Raw genomic sequence first — 23,095 nt, forward strand, 5'->3', positions numbered from 1 at the left:
CTATGCTTATTATAATGATGATGATAATTATGATTAAACTTCAGTTTGAAATTTGACATTTGAGGTTTGTACATTTTTTATAAGATTGTAAAATCTGTCTATGTCAGTTCCTCAGGAAGCAGGTTGACACAGACAAGTGCATAGAAAGCTTACTGAAGCCCTTGGGATCGGCATCTGTAAGGGGTGAGAGAAGCAGGATTGGGCAGAGAGAAGTTGCAGCTGCAACAGAACTTCAGCCTGGAGCTGGGACAGCCATTCAGAGTTGACCTGTGTAGGCCTTTTTACACTTCATCCAGCAGTCTTTGAACGTAGGCTCTCTTTGAGTGAAGGCTTGCCTGGAGAACAATCCACCTAAGAACCCTGGGCCACCAACACTGCAGCAGCTGGCGGAAGGAGATCCTCACCCCTGAAGAATTTTCGACGTCACACACCACGGTATCCACTACAAAACAGCACCCACCACAGTACTCCGTTCTGTATCTCTCCCTTGTGCTTCTTCATTGTTGATGGTTTCTTGACCTCCCTATAGAGATGGCAGGCAGAATGATGCATTCCGAATGCCTCTCTTATGGACTTGTTAGTGTGATTTTCTTATAGTTTCTTTTGCCTCTTTAGCTTTAGAGAAACTGTGAGTAAGAGTTTTAAAGTTTCCCAGAAGGACAACTACTGTATGGTCTCACTGATATGAACTGACATTAGTGAATAAACTTGGAGAATTTCATTGGTAACAGAGACCATCAGGAGATAGAAATAGGGTAAGGTATTGGGTAATTGGAGCTGAAGGGATACAGATTGTGCAAGAGTACTGAATGTAAAAACTCAGAAATGGACAGCAAATGCTACCTAACTATAATACAATTATGTTAAAACACTGAATGAAGCTGAATGTGAGAATGATAGAGGGAGGAGGGCTGGGGGCACAAATGAAATCAGAAAGAAAGATGATAAAGACTGAGATAGTATAATCTAGGAATGCCTAGAGTGTATAATGATAGTGACTAAATGTACAAATTTTAAAAATGTTTTTGCATGAGGAAAAACACAGGAATGTTATTACTACAGGGTGCTGAAAATAGATGGCAATTAATATTTTAAAATTTTACCTTATGTGTGAGACTAAAGCAAAAAAATGTTTATCTGGTACAAAATTTATATTTTGACTAGTGCATTTCCTAATATAACTTATGTAGACAGCTTAATTGAACGCCATAAGTACATGGAACCTTGAGTAGGACATGAAATTTTGTTGGCTTGTCCAGAGTGATGCCCCAATAAATCCCAGAGTGATTTGAACAGTGAATAAAAGAGTATTTGCAAAGTCCCCTTCGGGGAATGGTGAGAAAGGGAGAAAATTCAGCTTTCCCAAGTTGAATTCTTGATATTCTCACAAGCAGTGCAGACAACCAAAGCTATAGGCTGAACCCCCAATCTTGGGGTTTGTTCATATGAAACTTAACCCCACAAAGGATAGATCAAGCCTACTTAAAATTAGGCCTAAGAGTCACCCCCAAGAGAACCTCTTTTGTTGCTCAGATGTGGCCTCTCTCTCCAGCCAACACAACAAGCAAACTCACTACCCTCCCCTTGTCTATGTGGGACATGACTCCCAGGGGTGTGGACCTTCCTGGCAATGTGGGACAGAAATCCTGCAATGAGCTGAGACTCAGCATCAGGGGATTGAGAAAACCTTCTTAACCAAAAGGGGGAAGAGTGAAATGAAACAAAGTAAAGTGTCAATGGCTGAGAGATTCCAAACAGAGTTGAGAGGTTATCCTGGAGTTTATTCTTATGCATTAAATAGATATCACCATGTTAGCCAAGATGCAGTGGAGAGGCTGGAGGGAACTACCTGAAAATGTAAAGCTGTGTTCCAGTAGCCATGTTTCTTGAAGATGATTATATAATGATATAGCTTTCACAATGTGATGGTGTGTTTGTGAAAACCTTGTGTCTGATGCTCCTTTTATCTACCTTATCAACAGATGAGTAAAGCATATGGAATAAAGATGAATAATAGGGGGAACAAATGTTAAAATAAATTTAGATTGAAATGCTGTGATTGGTGAGGGGGAGGTGTGTGGGGTATGGTATGTATGAATTTTTTTCTGTTTTCTTTTTATTTCTTTTTCTGAATAGATGCAAATGTTCCAAGAAATGATCATGATGATGAATATGCAACTATGTGATGATATTGTGAATTACTGATTATATGTGTAGAACGGAATGATCAAAAGTTAGAAAAATTAAAAAAAAATAGTTTTAAAGTTTCCAATGAATGTTCACAATTAGGGTTAAGGCCCATTTGGTCAGGATCAAGGCAGGAAACAAATGGCCCAATCAAATGGGTGTAACCAAGGTGAGTTCAATGAAGGGCCTGTTTAGAAATGTATGAGCCAAGTTAAGAAAAACTAACAATGAGTGATGAGGACCTTATCTGGGTAACAGTGAGAAACTTTTACAATCCCTAAGCTTCAAGGGCAAGGAGAGGGAGAGGATCCTGGAGAGAGCTATAGTCTGACAAGAGCTACGCCTTTTAGAAGAGGAACACAACCACAAACAATCCAGCATGGAGGGAGCTGGGTAAATAAATGCCCTGACCTCACTCTCCTGCCACTCTCTGATCTCCTGGTACCACCCATTGGCTGAATGCAACCAGGAGGCAGTGGCTGAGGGGGTCTGTGGGGGGTCAGCCTCCTCAGCAGAGCAGTATAAAGTAGATCTGAAGCAGCAAATGGAACGTCTCCCTTTATGGACTTGTGCCATTTCCAGGGTCATTCATTTCAGTATTTTGAGCCTTTTTGAATAGGGTCAACTCAAGTTCGCATCATCTTCATTGCTTCTGTTCTTGCCTCCTACAATCCCTTTTTCATCCAGTAATCGGAATGTTATTTTTTAAATACAATTGTCAAGTGGGAAACTTGACAAGCTTGACTGACTGCTCATACCCTGGCTAAAGGTGCAGCTGTAACCAAGTTACAAGCAGCTCACAGGCTTGGCATTGCCAAGAGAGGATGTGAACCCTGTGTTGCCAGGGCTGGCTGTTTTATTTTTTTAACTGAAATCAAGGATATCCTTGATGTAATGTAAAATCTCCTCACTTTCAAATAATGGCCACAAATTCTAATTTATTTTAAATACCATGCAGTCTAAAGAAAATACTATGTGGGCCAAATTCAGTCCAGGGAATTATCTGTTTTAATTCCTGGTGTCAGCTTCCAAGAAGGTAAAATTTCACGGCAGAGGCATATCCCCCTGTTTATCACATAGACTCATAAAATTTTTCTAATGCTGCTATTAATGTTTGGGTTTAACTCTAATTTATTTCTAATCAATTAATGGTCCACCCCAGTTTTTATCTAATCATAATAAATCAAAATCTTTTAAAGGAGCAATTAGGCAGAAGACAAGATCTATGGAGGAGTCAAACATCCGTACTAAAAATATGAATTTGTAAGCATGGACTCATCTGGCTTTCTTAACGATTACTTACAGAAAATGCATTAATTAGAATGAATAGTGTTGTTTTCTTAATGGTAAATCATTCTTTCATAGCCATAAAACTTTGCTTGAAGGCAAGTGTACCGGGCGAAAATGTGATTGTGTTTCTGTGGAATTCATGAGTCATTTCAGCTCCCTTCCCTCCTATTGTGTCTACTCTGTGTGCAGTTAATAAGCAGCTATATAGAACAAGAGCTAAAGAGAATAAAAAGAATGGAAATTGGGGAACGGTTATGCCAAAGAGCAAATAAGGCTGGCTTAGAGACTACCTGAGCAGTACACAGGAATGCGGACAATAGCTTTAGAAACATTGTGTGGATCTTGAATACCTCATAAGAAGAAACTGATTTCAGCTCTATACTCAATCCAGTGACATGATGTAACACAGGCATACACTTTCCAACTAGCTGTCCTATTATTTAGTCTCCAAACTTGAAGTTGCATAGTAATTACATCATCACCAAATTGAAGACATGCTTACCAAACTGATCATATTCATGAATCCTTTATGAACCCTCATTCCATTCTCCCAATAGGAAATATCATCATGAGGCCAACGGTAGATTCTTTTTCCAAATTTGGGAGCAAATTTTGAAGGAAAATATATTTTTCACCTCAAGGTTCATCCATGTTGGAGCAAATATCAGAACTTCTTTTAATCCATTCAGAGCCTGCAGCTTAGGAAATTCTGGTGTGGGCCATCTACCTCTACTAACATTGTGTGTATAGATGAGTTTTCACATAGCAAACAGCAATGATGAAAATATTTTCAATATTTTAATTATTCCCAATAAGCATCTTTTCCATTAGCCAAACATACCTAACTGTTTGAAAAGATTATTCTCACCATCAGCCTGAGATTCATACTTTCTGTGTGAGTAGAAATCTTTTTAAGTAAATATCAATTGCTCATGCTGCTTATTGCATTCTCAGGAATCCCATCAAGATAGAAAATACAGTCTCAAACCATTTGATGTTTGTCACTTGACATAGGTTTTCATTTAGTAAATGGGAAGGTTTTCTCTTTTAAATAAATAGTTCTATGAAGTTTTGGGTAAGGTAATTAATAAATGTTTCTGAGTCAACATTTTTGAATTTTAGATTAATAATCCATAAAGTACTCACATAACATGAGTGAGAAAGGTTAAAAAAAATACCTACCATTGAAAGTCTCTGTTGAGTCTTATTCATATTTCAAAGTTAGGGGATGTTCCAGATTGTTTTGTTTGATACCCCTTCCTGTATCTTCTGCAACCACTTGCTAAAGAAACCATAAACTCATAAGAAATCATGAAGCCATTGGGGAATTTCACTGCCATGGTTCATTAAAAAAAACGGCAGGCCGCAGTGACTCAGTGGCAGAGTTCTCGCCTGCCGTGCCAGAGACCCAGGTTTGATTCCCGGTGCCTGCCCATGTAATAAAAAAAAAAAAAAAAAAAAAAAAAAAAAAGAGTATATTTTAAATATAAAAACACAATATTTTTATTGACCAACTGAAAACACAGAATAACACACTTCATCCAGCAGTGAAGATAATTGCAAATTAAGCAATGCCAAAAACTAGAACAAGTGAAAATAGGAGTGACACACCACCTGTCTTTTCTTACTCAATGTAAAACAATTACTCTAATGAAAAAATATTGTGCTAGAAATTAAATAATTTAACCAGAGTTAGTTATTGTCAGAGTTGATGCCACAGTATGGTCTCACTTCTACTAAAATATTTTAATAGTTTCTACATGGTCCTCAGAAAAGTATAAAATTGTTTCAAAAGCACACTTGTGAATAGTGCCTATTTTTTCAAAGGTTGTTCAAAACGCTTTTCTCTGATCCCTCTCCATTATCAACACCCGACAGATGGAATTGAATGGCATTTTCTGACTCTCTACCTCTGGAGGTTTCGTTTCCTTTACTTTAAGCATCCTGGGCTATTGGTCTCCCGATTGCCCCCCCTTCTTTCCACTCTGGAACACATTATCTCATGAAGTATGTTGGCTTTGGTGCATCCTCTAAGAAGATGGACGTTCTATAGTCTATTACTTGTCTTTATAATCACCAATCCATTTCCTTTTTCCCATTTCCATTTGCTTGGTATTCTCATTTATAGGGTTTCATGGGAAGGTATTGGCATTAGTATCAGTCATGGGTCACCAGGTTTGAAATACTCCCTATATCTCAAAGTTTGCAGTAATTTCAGCTACAATACCATTTGAATAATAACATTGTAGTCATGCTACTTTCAAAGTTGATTCCCTGCTTCTGTGAACTCATGGAAGCTGAAAGAAAATATGATCTAATTATGCTATATATTAGGGGTTTTAAAATAATATTACACTATTAGTGCTGGAAAAAGTGTATACTTGCTTACTCAGTTGAAATTTGTGAAAAAGTAGGCATGCAAGAGTATTCATACACTACCCTTCTTCACCTGCCTTTTCAGCCTCTTTTGCATTCATAGGTAAATATGGCATAGGTGTTAGATGCCAGGTACCTTGGCAGAAGCTACACCTGGAAGATAGGAAAAGTTGCTCAGTAGTTTCTGCTTGACAGTCGTGAATAACTTCCCAAATAAAATCAGCATACTGTAATCTGAAACCACTGGTCCAGGTTACCTCATATTTTGCTTATAAAAGGATTAGCTAGGGTGGGCCACGGTGGCTCAGCAGCAAGAATGCTTGCCTGCCATGCCAGAGGACCCGGGTTCGATTCCCGCTGCCTGCCCATATAAAAAATAATAATAATAAAAAAAAAAGAACTAGCTAAAAGACACCCCCAATATTTCATGTACATTATTTTTTGTGCAGATAATGTCTTGCTAATTGATCTGAATCTTTTAAAGGATTCGAGAATCAGTACTCAAACTTTCTTTCTGTGCCCTACCTAGCCATTCGACTCTAATTTGCAAGGGGATACCAGGAAACATACCACCTTGGTAGAATCTCCTGTCTACCTTTTCTCATTGGGATCTCTGTCCCAAAATGCTGACATGGGCTTTCTGGCCTTCTGGCCTGCTTTCAAGTTGAGCCTTTGGGAATCCTTCAAGGAGAGTTGAGGGAAGGAAACCTCAGAATATGTCTTCCTCCTCCCTCTCAGATTGCCTTCGTCTGCATTTTCTCCAAGTAGACGCTTCTATATAACTTCTCCTTCCACGTGGTAACTGCTGCCTCCCTTCGTCCTTTCAGGGCCTTAGCATTTTACTCCAGTATCACTTTGGCTCTCCTGGCCCCCTCTTGCCTTTGTAAATAGTTTCTGTAGCATCAACCTTCCTCTAATTATCCTAATTGAGTGTGCTCTGTTTCTCATCAGACTCTATTGCTACACATCTATGATTGGTGATACTTCTTGATATATATGGCTTATATTAAATAATATAGGGTTTATAAAAAAAGATCATACTAGCAATGTAGATTTTGCCAAAGATCAGCATAGTTTTCCTCTCTAAGAATCACTAAGAGACTAGTTATAAAATACTCAAGTCCAAGCTTAACGGAGAGACAAAGCAAAAGTTTAGGGAGTTTGAGAACCAAGAACAAGACTTTCAGAATGTTTATAATTGGCTCCTAAATTTGGTACAAATCACGAGGCAAAGACTGGTTGTATTGCCATAAGGAAGATGAACATTTCTTATTACAAGATTTTGTACAAGTAAAAGGACTTCAACCAACAGAAGTGGGATTTTGAACAAGGGGAGCGGACACCCTAATCAGAACATAGAGGAACATAAATCCGCTCAAATCTGGCCAATGTGGATTAGACCAATAGGATTCTAAAAATTCGCTAGGTAAGAGCATTAGCTCTGGAAAACGAAGTAGACGCACATTTCCCCTTTCCCCTCAATAGGCACATCTGAAAACCCTGGGCATTATGTGGTAAACAAACATAAGAACAAACTGAAAAGTAGAGAGAAGAAGGGAAGTTGGGTAGAGACCTGGAACACATAGAATGACACAGTGGTTTGTTGCTTGAGTTTTGTCTTTCCTCATTTATCACAGATTTGGAGATGAGTAAGCCGGCAACCCAGAATGCCAACAAGGACAGACAAAACAAGCCCCTCCCCCCCAAAAAAGTATAACCTCTCTAGCCAAAGGGCCAGGAAAGAGGCAACCATGCAAAACAAAACCCTCTTAGACAATAACTGCTCTCCTGCAGCCAAACACCACAGAAGACAGGACTATCTCCAAACACTTGTAAAGTAAACAAAATATCTTTAAATAATCCATGGGTCAAAGAGGAAATCTTAAGGGAAACTTTAAAAATACATTGAGCTGAATGAGAATGAAACATAACATATAAAAATTTGTGGGATGCTGCCAAAGCAGTGCTGAGAGGAGAATTTGTGTAACTGAATGTAGGAAAAGAGAAACATGCCCAGATCATTTTTCTCCATTTTAGGAAACTAGAAAAACAAGAGCAAATAAACCCGAAGCAAGCAGAAGGAAGGAAACAATAAAGATAAAAGCAGAAATTAATCAAATTGAAGTTAGAGAAACAATAGATTAAACCAATGAAGCAACCAAAATGTCTTTCCTAGGTGGATTAGATAAACAGTGTATCATACACCCATATCATACCATATCATAAAGCGATAATATGGAATGACTATTGATACACAATATAACTTGGATTAATGTCAAAGACATTATGCTCATCAAAAATGCCAATCTCAATAGACCACATATTGTATGCTTCCATTTATACAGGATTCTTGAAATGACAACATTATAGTGATAGATTGTTGTCATCTATCTCTTTGCCAGGTGTCAGGGATGGCAGGAAGCATGACTGAGTGTGATGATCAAAGAGTGTATGAGGGAGACCTCGGTGATGATGCAATAGTTGTGTCTCTTGAGGGTGATGGTGGGTACACAAACCCATACGTGTGATGAAATGATGCAGAACTGGACACATGCTGTACCAATGTCATTTTTCTTATTATGATGTTATGCTGTAACTAAGTCATACGTAACCATTGGGGGAAAGCGAGTGATGTTAGCTTTCTGTACTATCTTTGCAACTTCCTGTGAATCTGTAATTATTTCAAAATTAAACAGTTCTTTAAAAAGTTTGCTGGTTGTATTTCTTTTTATCCTTCTAGCTCCATACTGACTTATTTATTATCTATAAATGTATGCCTATGACTACTTTGAATACTTATTCTACTTATTCAAAAACAGAATAAGCATCACAAAACCTGTTTTTAAGTTCTGGCTTATCCATGTTTCACTGTTACGATTTTGGGAAAGTAAATATACCTCCATAAGGCTCTGTCTCCTCAACTACATTGGAAGAAGTCATATTTGGTAGACATTATGTTCTCTATTCTACTGTGATTGAAGCTAGGGAAGCACTGGGGAGGTAATATATTATTATAATTTGCACATATCACATTACCATGATTTGCACATAGCATGTACTTGGTAAATACTTGCTGGACTTAATTGGATTGAATAATAGATGAAGGCCCTGTGTGTATTACCAAGAGGTGTACAATATAAGGTATTGCTATGACTGTGTTTGTGGTACATAATGCACGAAGAAAAAATAAGTCTTTGCAAGGTAGAATCCTATAAAACATGCTGCCTGTGTGAGACAACAGAATCATGAATGAATTTTGTGTGTAGGGGATGTGTGCTGGTTTGAAAGGATATATGTTCCTTAGAAAAGCCATGTTTTAATCAAAATCCCATTTTGTAAAGGCAGAATAATCCCTATTCAATATTGTATGTTTGAAGCTGTAATTAGATCATCTCCCTGGAGATGTGATTTGATCAAGAGTGGTTGTTAAACTGGATTAGGTAGAGGCATGTCTCCACCCATGTGGGCTGGTCTTGATAAGTTTCTGGAGTCCTATAAAAGAGGAAACATTTTGGAGAATGAGAGATTCGGAGAGAGAAGAATGCTGCAGAACCACAAAGCAGAGAGTCCATGAGCCAGCAACCTTTGGAGATGAAGAAGGAAAACGCCTCCCTGGGAGCTTCATGAAACAGTAAGCCAGGAAAATAAGCTAGCAGATGGCGCCATGTTTGCCACGTGCCCTTCCAGATGAGAGAGGAACCCTGATTGTGTTTACCATGTGCCTTTCCAAATGAGAGAAGAACTCTGACTGTGTTCGCCATGTGCCCTTCCACTTGAGAGAGAAACCTAAACTTCATTGGCCGTCCTGAAACAAGGTTATCTTTCCCTGGATGCCTTAGATTGGACATTTCTATAGACTTGTTTTAATTGGGACATTTTCTCAGCCTTAGAACTGTAAACTAGCGACTCATTAAATTTCCCATTTTAAAAGCCATTCCATTTCCAGTATATTGCATTCAGGCAGCTAGCAAACTAGAGCAGGATGGTCTCTGTTACTCAGGTATCCATCTATAACCAGGATATCTGTAGTGGGTGTTACCGACACCCAGTTCCCCTTTACTTGGAAGATGCACCCATCACCCAGCAACAATGAGGATTGTGGCTAATGGCTGCCATTTCCCTTCTTCAGCACAGAATTCCCAGCAAAGTGCTACCTCACATCGAAGGCTATTCCCTGCAAATGCCTAGCACAGGGTACTAAGGCAGTACCTTTAGTAGCCTTGCCTCAACTCTGTGGTACAATTTACATTTCAAAGCTCCCTTGGGATCAGGCTAAAGCCAGGCTCTGGCTGAGACCATGTCTTTAGTTCTGTCCCAAGCCCTACTCTGCCTCCCTCATTGGTTGCCGTCCTCCCAAGAGCCTCCCCTTCTAGCAAACACATGCTCCTGAATCCCTTTCTCAGGTTCTGTTCATATTCTACAGTAGCCAGTGACATGGGCTCAGATTTGAGGATAGATTAGGTATGGCTATTGGATTTCCAGATAAAACAGAGTGCCTAGCTAAACTGTAATTTCAGAGAAACAATTCTTTTTTAGTGTGCATATGTCCAAATATTGCGTGGAACATACACAAAAAATAGTTATTCAGCGTTTCTCTGAAATTCAAATTTAACTGGGTAGGCCACCTACAGTTTTCTTTGCTAAGTCTGGCAAACCTATACAGTATGGGATTGTGGATCACTAGATCCTCAGAGAAGATCTGGGAGTTTGTTGGAAATGCAGAATCTCAGGCCACCCCTCGGAACTACTAAACCAGGATCTGCAGTTTAATGAAATTTCCCAGGTGATTCATATGCACATTAATATTTGAGAAATAGTCAGCTCAAGGAGGTGAACACTGGGCATCTGGAGAGCACAGGTGGTTTGAACTGACAATTGCTGTAAGCTCCAACCAATTGCTGTGCAAGAATTTGCGCCGAGTGCTCCCAGATCTCTTACTCTTTCAAGAGGCTGGGAGACTGGATTTCTGAGTGAAGCTCCCTGATTTATAAATGTTGGCAACCAATTCAAAGTGTCTTAAATGCTTTGTGGGTCAAATAAAACAAGTCTGAACCCAGGCCATCCATTTGTGGGCCAACCATTTTGCTACCACTAATTTAAAACAATTCCTACAGAGGTTCTTGAATGTGGAATTATATGAAGGTTACAGAATGATTGAATGTAAAGAGAGAATGAGAACTACATCTAACTTAGCAAAACTAAATATAAACATGATGAACACATGCAGCATGTGTCTCCCTGCATGTGTGTTCTTATGTTTGTGGATGGATGTGTGTGGTGTCTGTGCGTCCACATATATATGCATGTATGTGTGTGTACCTGCATTTGTGCAGGTGTGCGTGCATATGCATTTGTGTACATGTGTGCGTGTCTATGTACCTTTGTGGTTACAAATTTTACTTTTCCTTTCTCTTTACTTAGCAGTTGCGAAAACTTTGACCAGGAGTTCCAATCTTCTTTAAATGGCTGTCATTCTTATCCCACTCTGGGCTATGCTAGGTTAGTCAATTCCTTATTACAGGGGTCTTGTTACTTCCCCAAAAGAATTACAGCCTCTGTAAATGCAGATTAGCCTCTTTTAAAAAGGAGGCATTTTCCTGCCAACATTTAACGGCTGATGCCTCTGTGTCTCCTCTGCACAACTGTTTTCCTTCCTGACTGCCTGGTTCTGCAGCATTCCTTCTCCTAGAGTTTTTTAGTTGTGCTGTTTATGTACTGCTTGGGCTACAGACACAGTGCGACCTGCATACCCCATCACTTAGGAGGGAAAAGCAGATTAAGTCCAGGCTGTCAGACTCTTTCTGATTCTTTGAAACATAGACTTGGTGTTTTAGTTTCCTAGGCTGCTCAAGAAAATACCATGAAATGGGTTGGTTCAACAATGGAAATTTATTTGTTCATTTGAGGCTGGGAAAAAAGTCCAAATCCAAGCATCAACAAGGCGATACTTCTTCCCAAAGACTGTGGCATTTGGGGGTTGGCTACTGGCCATCCTTGGTCCTTGTTGGTCACTTGGTGGAGATTCCTGGTCTATCCCTTTTCTTCCCCCTCCCACTGATGTTCAGCTTCTTGCTTCCTGTGGCTTCTTCTCTGTCTGAATTTCATTTCATTTATAAGAACTCCAGTGGTAGGATTAAGATCCTACCTGATTGGACTGGGCCACATCTTAACTGAATTAACCTCATCAGAAGGTCCTACTTACAATGGGGTCACACCTCAGGAGTGGATTAAATTTAAGAATACGCTTTTCTGGGGCGCATACCGCATCAAACCACAACACTGGTGATACCCCCCCCCCACTTTGCTATAAAAGACCAGAATTTTGCCCTATAACTATCTTACCCCATCTGACATATTGACTATGGTGATATATGTACACATACATCAGCATACATGGACCCACAAGTTCATGGGCTCATTTGTGTGTCTGCATAACTGTGTCTTACACCAGTGGAGAGCTCACCAATATCCAGTGACTTAACTTTAGCTGAATAGACTGACTTATTTTAATGAATAACTTTGGACAGCATCCATCCCTGGTATAGAGGAAAGAATATTTTATTCACTTATATTTTAGCTGTGTTTATAAAAATTGCCATTCAAGCATCCCTAATTGCAGGAAAGACCCATACCCCCCAGAGGTAGATGTATTTCTTCAAAAGCAAGTACTTTATATTTAAAATTCACATAAAATTTGCATCATATCCCTTAATATGTCCATGTCTGTTAAGTCTATTAAATTGCAAATTACGTGGAGTAAAATTGTTATCTTTGGCTGCCAGTTTAATAAAGTAGTTTGTTCATTAACTGCTTTTTACTTGCTTTCTGAATTTTCTTTGGGCAATGAATAATAATAGGAAAATAGTACTGAAAGTTTAAATAGAAGGACATTATAAAATATTTGTCCACTTTAAACATATTCCACAAAATCTTTTTTCCTTATATGCAATGATAAAGTAGTTTTTTCAGTTCTCTCATGTAGCTTGAATTGTAAAAGATTTCAGTAATGCCAGCTAACAAGATTGTGGGAAGATGGCAGAGTAGGAAGCTCCAGGAATTAGTCCCTCCACCAGAACAGCTATTTAAACAGGCAGAAACTGTAGGAATCAACTATTTTGAAACTGCAGAATCCAGTAAAACACTGTTCATCATCCATGGAAGAGTGGGAGGAAAATACCACTGAATTATATTCAGGATGGCAGCAACTGTCACTCATCCCCCAACCTCACCACAGGCAGCAGTAAGGAACCTGCACAGCTTGCTGGTGGCAGAGTGGGACTTAAAAACCAAGTTCCCCAAGATCTGGGAATATATGGTCTAAACAATGATCATGGCTTTTGATTAGCTACTTTGGATTTCTGGGGGCCCAGCTCTGAGGATGGCCGTTGTTCCAAACCACCTCAGACAAAGACAGTGGATAAGACTTAAAGACCGCATACTTCTTCAGAGCCATGAGGGAGAATTGAAGGGCTACATTGGAAACCACAGCTTTAGGAAGCCATAGGGGAAGCTTCTGCTGCCCTTGTTGGTCCTCTCTCAGCCCTTACCCAGGGAAATTTGGTGCTCCCTTTGTGTCTCTAGCCTTGTTCTGGCTAGGAAAGACTGGATTGGGGAACTCCTCTCCAACCCTCCCTGCCCCTGCTCCGGTCCAGAATTTAGCCTCCTGGCTAAAGCAGCATAAGGCAGAGAAAGCAGAGAAAAAAAGAATTGAGTCAGTAGTTTGGGACAAAGTTTTATCTGCTTTAAGTCCTACAGAGAATCACCCAGGAGAGGGAGAAGTTCTGTTTGTGGGGAGTAGAAGGGGTATTCAAACTCTACTATAAACAGGACAACTCTTTAAGCTACTGGAAGACACAAGTCCAGGATAAGACACAGGCCCAGAAAAGACAGAGAGGAGCATGCACTTTGTGTTCACCTTGGGATGACCTTCTTGATAGGAGGGCTGAACTCTGAAGGAGAGCACCAGCCAATGCAAAGTCAATGTGCAAAGACTGCAAAATGTGTTTTCTGCTTAGGTTTGCTTGGTTTTGCTAACTCCTGACACTCAAGAAAATCTCTGTCATGTCACTGACTGGATACAAACTCCTGAATCTCCTGAGATATCTCAGGAAATAAATCCCAGAATTAACATTTTCAAATATTAAATTGTACACTGTGCCACGAAACAAAGATACAGGAAATAATGGTCCATCCAAAGGATAAAAGTCCAGGAAATATCAATGAGGAATTGTGAACAAACCAGATAAAGATGTTTAAAAACAGATCTTCAATATGCAAGGAGAGAAGGAAAATACAGCAAAAGAACTAAAAGATATCAGAAAAATAATGAATGAATAATATGAGAATCTCTATGTATTCCTTGTTTTCTAGAGAAACAGAACCAACAGGAGATATCTGTAAATGTGAGATTTATAAAGGTGTCTCACACAACCATGGGGATGGAAGAGTCCAAACTCCACAGGGCAGGCTGTGAGGCTGGCAACTCCAATTAAGGGTCTCAAAAACTCCTCAGGAGAGGCTCACTGGCTGAAGAAGCAATGAAAATTCTCTCTTCCCTTAAAAGTCTTCAATTGATTGAATTATCTCATTTGCAGATGTGCCCTTAGTTGACTGTAGATGTAATCAGCCACAGCTGTAATCAACCAACTGATGACTTAATAAAACAGCCTTCTGACTTATCAATCAGCCATGAAATATCCTTGCAGCCATGGTTAGGCCGGTGCTTGCCTGACCAGACAAATGGGCATCATCACCTGGCCAAGTTGACACCAGAACCTAACGATCATACTCAAAGAGAAATTTTTAAAATCACCAAACAGGCAAGATGGATGAGCCTTGAGGACATAATGCTGAGTGAAAGAAGCCAGACACAAAAGGATAGATACTGTATGACTCCACTTTTATGACCAAGGTAGAAGTAAAATTGGAGGCTTATAATACAGAATATAGAGGACTTAGAGATACAAAAAAGCTAGAGATGGGTGAAAGGTTAGCTAATGAGGTTGAACTCAAATGTAAGGGAATGTATAGAAGTGAAGGCAGTTCACTAGTGGGTCTATAGGTGATATTACTATAGTGTAGGTGAACATGATTGAAAGGGGTTGTATAGACCTATGTGTCCCACTGATTAATACTACTAATATAAATAAGTTCTTGCATGAACTACTTCACAGGTATGATTCTTGTACAAAGAGTGTCTAAATCCAGGGTACAGGGGGAAAACTGCTATTGCACGCTATGGGCTATGTTTAATAAGAAAACATCAACAGTACCACAGCAACACCAGGGATAAATAATGGGGGGAGGGACAAGAGTTAGGGGGATGTTTAGATTTCCTATTTGATGAAGGTGTGTTTATTGGTTATCTTTCTCTTGGGAACAATGAAATATCTAAAATTGAGAGTGTTGATGGATTGTGGACTTTGGGCATTATACACGATGCCTTATGAACATGCCTTATAAACAATGATAAAGTAGTTTCTTCAGTTCTCTCATGTAGCTTGAATTGTAAAAGATGCCTTATAAATGCAGGTGTCTGAAGGATGCACTGACTGCGAAGTAGATTGGTGAATGATAGTGTATACATATGATAGAATATTGTGCTGCTACAAAAAAGAATGAAGTTGTGTGGCATGCAACATGGTGAATGAACTTGTAGGACATTTGGTGAGGCAAAATAAGTCAGAAACAAAACAGTAATTATTGTATGGTCTCCTTTATAAGATGCTTATAAGAAAACAGGGGCTTATAGCAGTCACATTTAGTCCAGAGTGGTAGTTATTATTCTGGATTTTGAGAGACTTTTGTATATGTATAACCTGGTATGTAGAGAGAAGAATGAAGCTGATAGGTCAGAATTGAGGTAATTCAGAACACAGAGGTTTATTTTGTCTGGAACTTAAATTTTCTGTATCATATAATCTAACTCAACCTGTCTGGATAGCTCATTTAAATAATCAAAACACAGGCAACCTTCAGAATAAGAATGAGGGCCTTTAATCCTGTATAGCTTAATGTAATGCCTGGATACATCCTAGAAGATATTAAGCAGATAATCAAAAAGTATTGGCAAAGTCCCTTGAGGGATGAGAGAAAAAAATATGAAGCTATTAAACTTTACCACTGGGGAAACTCCTTATACTGTGTCAAACATTAGGAACATCCAAATGCATAGGCCAAGCCCTTGAACTTGAAGCTTACTCTTGTGAACCTTATGTAGGTAGTGGAAAAGCTTAGCCTACCTATAGGCATGCCTAAGACTTACTTCTGAAGGACCTCTTTTGTTGTTCAGATGTGGTCTCACTCTCTCTAAGCCCAACTCTGAAAGTGAAATCTTTGTCCCCCCACCTACATCAGACATGACAATCCAGAGAAGGTAGGATTTAACAAGCGAGTATGATTGCTGAATCATTATATTGATATTTCTTTTAGTCTCCAGGTCTTAGAGCAGCTAGAAATAAAAACCTAAAATTGTGGAATTGTAACCCATACCAAACTCGGAAATCTGTTCTATAACTAATTGTTGCACTGTGCTTTGAAATTTATTTGAAAGTCTCCTTGGTGGTATAGAGATGACTCCCAGGGATGAATCTGGCCCTAGCACCATGGGATCAACAATTCCACCCTGACCAAAAGCAGGGAAAAGAAGTGTAACAAATAAGGTATCAGTAGCTGTGAGAGTTCAAATAGAGTTGAGAGGCTACTCTGGAGGTCACTCTTACTCAAGCTTCAGTTAGACATTGCCACCTATCATAATTTGCCAAACCCCAACCAAAACTATTCTAACTAATCCTAAAGAACACCTAGGGCAATATATAAAATTCTACAAAGGTTCCATGCACTAGGCTAATTATCCAGAAACCTACAACCTCCAAATGGGTCCCTGGACCAGATAAGTCCTAAAGCCTAGAGAGGCCAGCCTTTCCAGAACATCAGCTAGTTCCATCTCCCTACCCTGTATTATTGACAGCCCCTTCCAATGTGAAAAAGTTAGAATGAGCATAGCCCAAATACCCCTAAAGAGTGGGAGAAAAATCAGAAGTTATACAGAGAAGGTAGGATTTAACAAGCGAGTATGATTGCTGAATCATTATATTGATATTTCTTTTAGTCTCCAGGTCTTAGAGCAGCTAGAAATAAAAACCTAAAATTGTGGAATTGTAACCCATACCAAACTCGGAAATCTGTTCTATAACTAATTGTTGCACTGTGCTTTGAAATTTATTGCTTTTTTGTATATATGTCACTTTTCACAAAAAAGGTCAATTGTGATGATAAAAAAATATATTCCTTCTAGCCTTCAGTGTTCTGGAGCAGCTAGAAGGAAAAATCTGAGATGATGGTACGTACTTCATGACAAACTCTGGGATCTGTCCTGTAACTACTTACTGAAGAGTGCTTTGAAAACTATTGCTTTTTTCTTTCATTGCTTTGTGTATATGTTATATTATACAATAATAAATTCCCCTTTTCAAAAGCCATTTCATTTCTGGTATAGTGCATTCTGGCAGCTTTAGCAACCTGAAAAAGGAACCAACAAAAACAAAAGTGACTTCTTTGAAAAGATCAATAAAATTGATAAATCTTAAGCTAGGCAGACACTGAAAAAAGAGAGAGGATGCAAATGACTAAAAGCAGAAAAGAAAAGGGGGTTGTTACTACTGACCCCACAGAAAGAGAAAGAACCATAAGAGGATACTATGAACAGCTGTACACTAACACATCAGTTAACCTAGGTGAAATGAACAAATTCAAGAAAACCCTCAAATTACCTATGCCAACTCAAAAAGAAGTAAAAGATCTCAACAATCCAATAACTAGTAAAGATATTGAATCAGTAATCAAAAACCTCCTAAGAAAGAGAAGACAAAAAACAGGTGGCTTCACAAGGGAAATTTTACCAGACATTCCAAGAATCACACGAATTTTGTTCAAACTCTTCCAAAAAATTGAAGAGGAGGGAATATTCCCTATTTCCTTCTATGAGGCCAATAATACCCTCATACCAAAGCCAAATGAAGATAGCACAAGGAAAGAAAATTACAAACCAATATCTCTTATGAATATACATGCAAAAATTTCCAACAAAATTCTAGCAGATGGTATGATGCCATCATAGAAAGTCCAAAAAAAATCTACAACAAAGCTACTATAGCTAATAAACAAATTAAGCAAAATGGTGAGGTTCATCCTGTACATGCAAAAATCAGTAGTGTTTCTATCCACTAGTAATGAACACTCTGAGGAGGAAATCAAGAAAAAAATGTCATTTATAATAATGGCAACCAAAAGAATCAAATAAAAAAAAGAATCAGATATCTAGGAATAAATTGAACCAAGTATGTAAATAACATACATGGAAAACTACAAAACTTTGCTAAAAGAAATCAAATAAGACCTAAATAAATGGAAGGACATTTCATGATCATGGATTAAAAGACTAAATATTATTAAGATGAATTACAGATTCAATGCAATCACAATAAAAATTTCAACAGCCTACTTTGCAGAGATGGAAAAGCTAATTATCACATTTATTCGGGAAAGTAAGGGTCCCTGATTAGCTAGAAACATATTGAAAAAGAAAAATGGGCTCAAAGAACTCACACTTCCTGACTTTTAAAGCATATTGCAAAGATACAGAGGTCAAAACAGCATTGTACTATCACAAGGATAGATGCAGAGATCTATGGAATCCAACTGAGACTTCAGAAATAGACCCACACATCTATGCCCAATTGATTTTTAAGTGATAATTTGCTCGTTTATTAATTTGACATACATTTACTGAGCACCTACTATTGGCTGGGCACTGCTGATATGCTGTCAATCAAGACAGACAAGATCCCTGGCCATGTGCAATTTATAGTCTCCAAATGATGAAACAGATAAATACAGTAAGTTTCAGATGGTGGTAAGTGCTATGAAGAAAAGCAAGCAGAGTGATGTGCTAGGGTGACCTTGGGTCAACATCAGATTACAATCAAAGAAGATTTATCTGCAAAGGTGGCATTTTTTAACACATTTTAATTCACACACCATATATTCTATCCAAATGGTACAATTAATGGCTCTCAGTATAATCACAGAGCTGTGCTTACATCACCACAATCAATTTTATAACATTTTTATAGCTCCAAAAAGAAAAACCCTATGTCTCTTTTACCCCCATATTCCAGTTTAAAACTGTTCTGTACCCCAGAAAAACTATGTTCTTTAATCTTCATTCAATATTGTTGTGTGGTATCTTTCTAATTGTTTCCATGGAGATGTGACCCACCTAATTATGGATGGTAAGCTTTGATTAGATGGTTTCCATGGAGATGTGTCTTCCCCCATTTATGGTGGGGTTACTTACTGGAGCACTTTAAGAGGGATTGATTTTGGCAAAAGCTTCAGTGCCAACAGAGCCCACACAACCAGAGACCTTTGGAGATGTAGAAGAAAAACACCCCCAGGGCAGTCCTTGGAAGGAGAGGAGAAATTCTTCCCAGCTGAGAGAGAAATCCAAAACTTCACCAGCCCTTTCTTTGGAGTTAAGGTATTTTTCTCTGGACACCTTGGTTTGGACATTTCTATGGCCTTAGAACTGTAAACTTGCAACTTAATAAGTTCCCTTTTTAAAAGCTGTTCCATTTCTGGTATATTGCATTATGGCAACTTTAGTAAACTAAAACACCCCTTATTCAGGGCACTTAGCTTTGGTGTGGTACCTTTGTTACAATTGGTGGAAGAACATTAAGATATTACTGTTAAATATAAGTGAATAGTTTGCATTAGGTGTGTTTTTCCATATACCACCCGATAATTAACACCTTGTACTTTTGACATACATTTGTCCTAATCATGGATGCACATTCATGTATTTGTACTATTAACCAACTTCATCGTCCACAACAGTGTTCCCTATATCATACAGTCTCTTGTTTCATCCTCTAGCTTTCCTTCTGGTGATATACACGATCCTGAACTTCTTCTTTCAATTATGACCAACTGATTTTTGAGAAACCTACAAAGTCCAGTTCATTGGAAAGTATAGTCTCTTCAGCAAATGATAATGCTGGGAGAACTGGATATCCAAATGCACGAGAATTAAGGAGGACTCTATCTCACACCATATACAAAAATTAACTCGAAATGGTCAAAGACCTAAATATAGATACCAGGATTAGAAAATTCCAATAATAAAATATAGGGAACTATCTTCAGGATCTTGTGTTAGACTTTACATCCAAAATGCAAGCAATAAGAGAAAAAAATGGGACCAAATCAAAATTAAAAATGTGTGTATCAAAGGACTTTATCATGAAAGTAAAAAGACGACCTACTCAATGGGAGAAAATGTTTGGAGACTGCATGTTCAATAAAAGTTCGCTATACAGAATATGTAAAGAAATCCCACAACTGAATAATAAAACGACAAACAATGTATTTTTAAAATGAGCAAAAGTCTTGAATAGACATTTCTCCAAAGAGGATATCCAAATGGCTGAAAAGCACATGAAAAGATGCTCAATATTATTAGGTATTAAGGAAATGCAAATCAAAATCACTGTAACCTACCATCTCACACCCACTAGAATGGCTACTATGAAAAAAAAAAAAAAACAGAAAACCACATGTGTTAGAGAGGATGTGGAGAATAGAAATGCTCATTCATTGTTGGTGGGAATGTAAATTGGTACATCTGCTACGGAACATAGTCTAGTAGTTCCTCAGAAAGCTAAGTATGGAATTACCATATGACTTGGCAATTCCACTACTAGGTATTGGCCCCGAAGCATTGAAAGCAGGAACTCAAACAGGTATTTGCACACCAACACTCATACTGGCATTATTCACAATTGCCAAAAGATGGAAACAATCCAAGCAATCAGCCTATGAATGGAGAAACAAAATGTGTGTTCTAGTTTGCTAGCTACCAGATGCAACACACCAAAAACGGATAGGCTTTTAATAAAAGGGGATTTATTTTGTTAGTTCTTCAGAGGAAAGGCAGCTAACTTTCATCTGAGGTTTTTTCTTACGTGGGAAGGCTCCGAGTAATCTCTGCTGGCCTTCTCTCCAGGCCTCTGTGTTCCAACAACTTTTCCCGGGGTGATTCCTTTCTGCATCTCCAAAGGCCTGGGCTGAGCTGCGAGTGCTGAGATGAGGTATGCTGAGCTGCTTGGGTCGTGCTAAATTGTGCCCTCTCATTTAAGTGCCAGCCAATTAAGTCAAATGTCATTCATTGCAGCAGGCACGCCTCCCAGCTGACTGCAGATGTAATCAGCAACAGATGAGGCTCATTTCCATAGCAACAGAACTAGGTGCCTTCACCTGGCCAAGTTGACAACTGACTCTAACTACCACAACGTGGTATAAGCATGCAGTGGAATATTATTCAACCACTAAAAGGAATGAAGTTCTGATACATGCAATGATATGTGAACTTTGAAGACATTATGTTGGGTGAAATAAGCCAGGCACAAAAGGACAAATGTTGTGTGATCTCACTGATGTGAACTAATTAGAATAAGCAAAATTTTAGAGTCAGAATCTAGCATATAGGTTACCAGGGGATGGGGTGGGGGTAGGGAACAAGGCATTAAGGCTTAAATTAGACAGAATTTCTATTTGGGATGATGAAAAGTTTTGATAATTTTTGGTAGTAATGGTAGCACAACATTACAAAATTAATTAACAGTTCTGAATTATGTATTTGAATGTGGTTCAAAGTGGAAATATATATGTTATTAAAAGGAAAATTTTCTTAAAAATCCGTGGGACTTTACAACATAAACAGTGAAGCCTAAGATAAATTATGGACTGTGGTTAATAATGCAATTATTAAAATGTTCTTTTGTGAATGACAACAAATATAATACACTAATGCAAGGTGTTATTAATAGGATGATATAGGAGAACCCTATAGTTTATGCCAAATTTTTCTGCAAACTCACAACTTCTCTAATAAAGAAAATAATGCTAGCCAAGAATTTTTTCGTGTTTTATAAGCCTGTTATACTTGCTTTACAAGCCTGTTATACTGTTATACTTGTGAAGACACATAAGCGGATATACCCTGCCAACATGTTCTTTGGCAATAAATGCAGTACTCTGGGACACGTTAACAACTCCAATATCTTTCTTCTACTTAAGTAGCCCAAAAGATATAACAAAACTTCCCAAGAGGTTAGCTCACTTGCAGAAAAAAATATGGCTCACCCATTCACAAAAAATATAGAGACTTGAGCAAACTTTATGACTGGAAGATGTGGAAATATCTATTCCCTTCACTTTTCCCTTGTGAAAATTAGTTATATTCAAACATTTTTGTTAGGGTGGAAAAACAGAAAACTTGTTTTCCCTGAACATGAAATCAAATCAAGGACAGGCAGTTTTTCCTTCCCCCATGGAATTCATCATCCCTACTTTTTTTTCTTGGCCTATGTCTATAATAGCAAAGTTGTGATGAGTTCATTTATTCATTTGACAAACATTGATTGAAGACTCACTATATAGATATAACAGTAATCAAGCAGACATCATCCCTGCCTTCATGCACTGACATTGTCATGGGGTAATGGAGAAAGAACAAAGTCAGCAAATGAACTAATTGCAAATTTTGTTAAGTACAATAAAGGAAAATAAGAGCAGAGTGAGATCTTCTTTAGATCTAGCAATCAAGAAAATATCCAAGGAAAGGATATTTTAGTTGAGTGTCATGGTCAGGTTCATGTGTCAACTTGGCCAGGTGGTAGCACCTGGCTATCTGGTAGGGCAAGAACTGGCCTGTCTGTTGCTATGAGGACATTTCATGTACTTTAAATCATGCTACGTTGGTGGTATCCACAGCTGATTGCATTTGCTAAGAGGAGTGTCTTCTGCAATGAGTGACACTTAATCTAATCACCGGAAGGCTTTTAAGGAGGAGTCAGAGGAGATAATCCCTCTTCCTGCTTCAGCCAGCCAGCCTTTCCTGAGGACCTTCGTTGGAGCTGCCAGCTCACAGCCTACCCTACAGACCTTGGACTCTACATCCCCATGGTTACGCGAGACACTTTAGTAAATTTTATATTTACAGACATCTCCTGCTGATTCTGTTTCTCTCGAGAACTCTAGCTAATACACTGAGATACGAGGAGACAAGCTGGGTAAAAAGCAATGCAAGCAAAGGTAACAGCAGGACTTGAAGTGGTAAAGAACTTGGAGAACCGATGGCTGAGAAGCGCAGCTGTAGCACTTTTGGCTCAAAGAGGTC

General features: G+C 38.5%; 1 long non-coding RNA gene across 2 annotated transcripts in view; it reads right to left on the reverse strand.

The window, feature by feature from the left end:
- The window catches only part of LOC143657870 (uncharacterized), a 45,103-nt gene that overhangs the window by 12,496 nt on the left and 9,512 nt on the right, over nucleotides 1–23,095 (reverse strand). The window contains exon 3 of one of the 2 annotated variants that reach the window (XR_013163000.1): nucleotides 5,903–6,006. The exons of the other annotated variant lie outside the window; for it this stretch is intronic. This is a non-coding gene — a long non-coding RNA (uncharacterized LOC143657870). Of the gene's footprint in view, nucleotides 1–5,902; nucleotides 6,007–23,095 lie in introns of those variants that run through there. 2 annotated transcript variants of the gene reach the window in all.

This window comes from Tamandua tetradactyla, chromosome 15, assembly GCF_023851605.1.
Source record: "Tamandua tetradactyla isolate mTamTet1 chromosome 15, mTamTet1.pri, whole genome shotgun sequence".
Taxonomy (NCBI): Eukaryota; Metazoa; Chordata; class Mammalia; order Pilosa; family Myrmecophagidae; genus Tamandua; species Tamandua tetradactyla.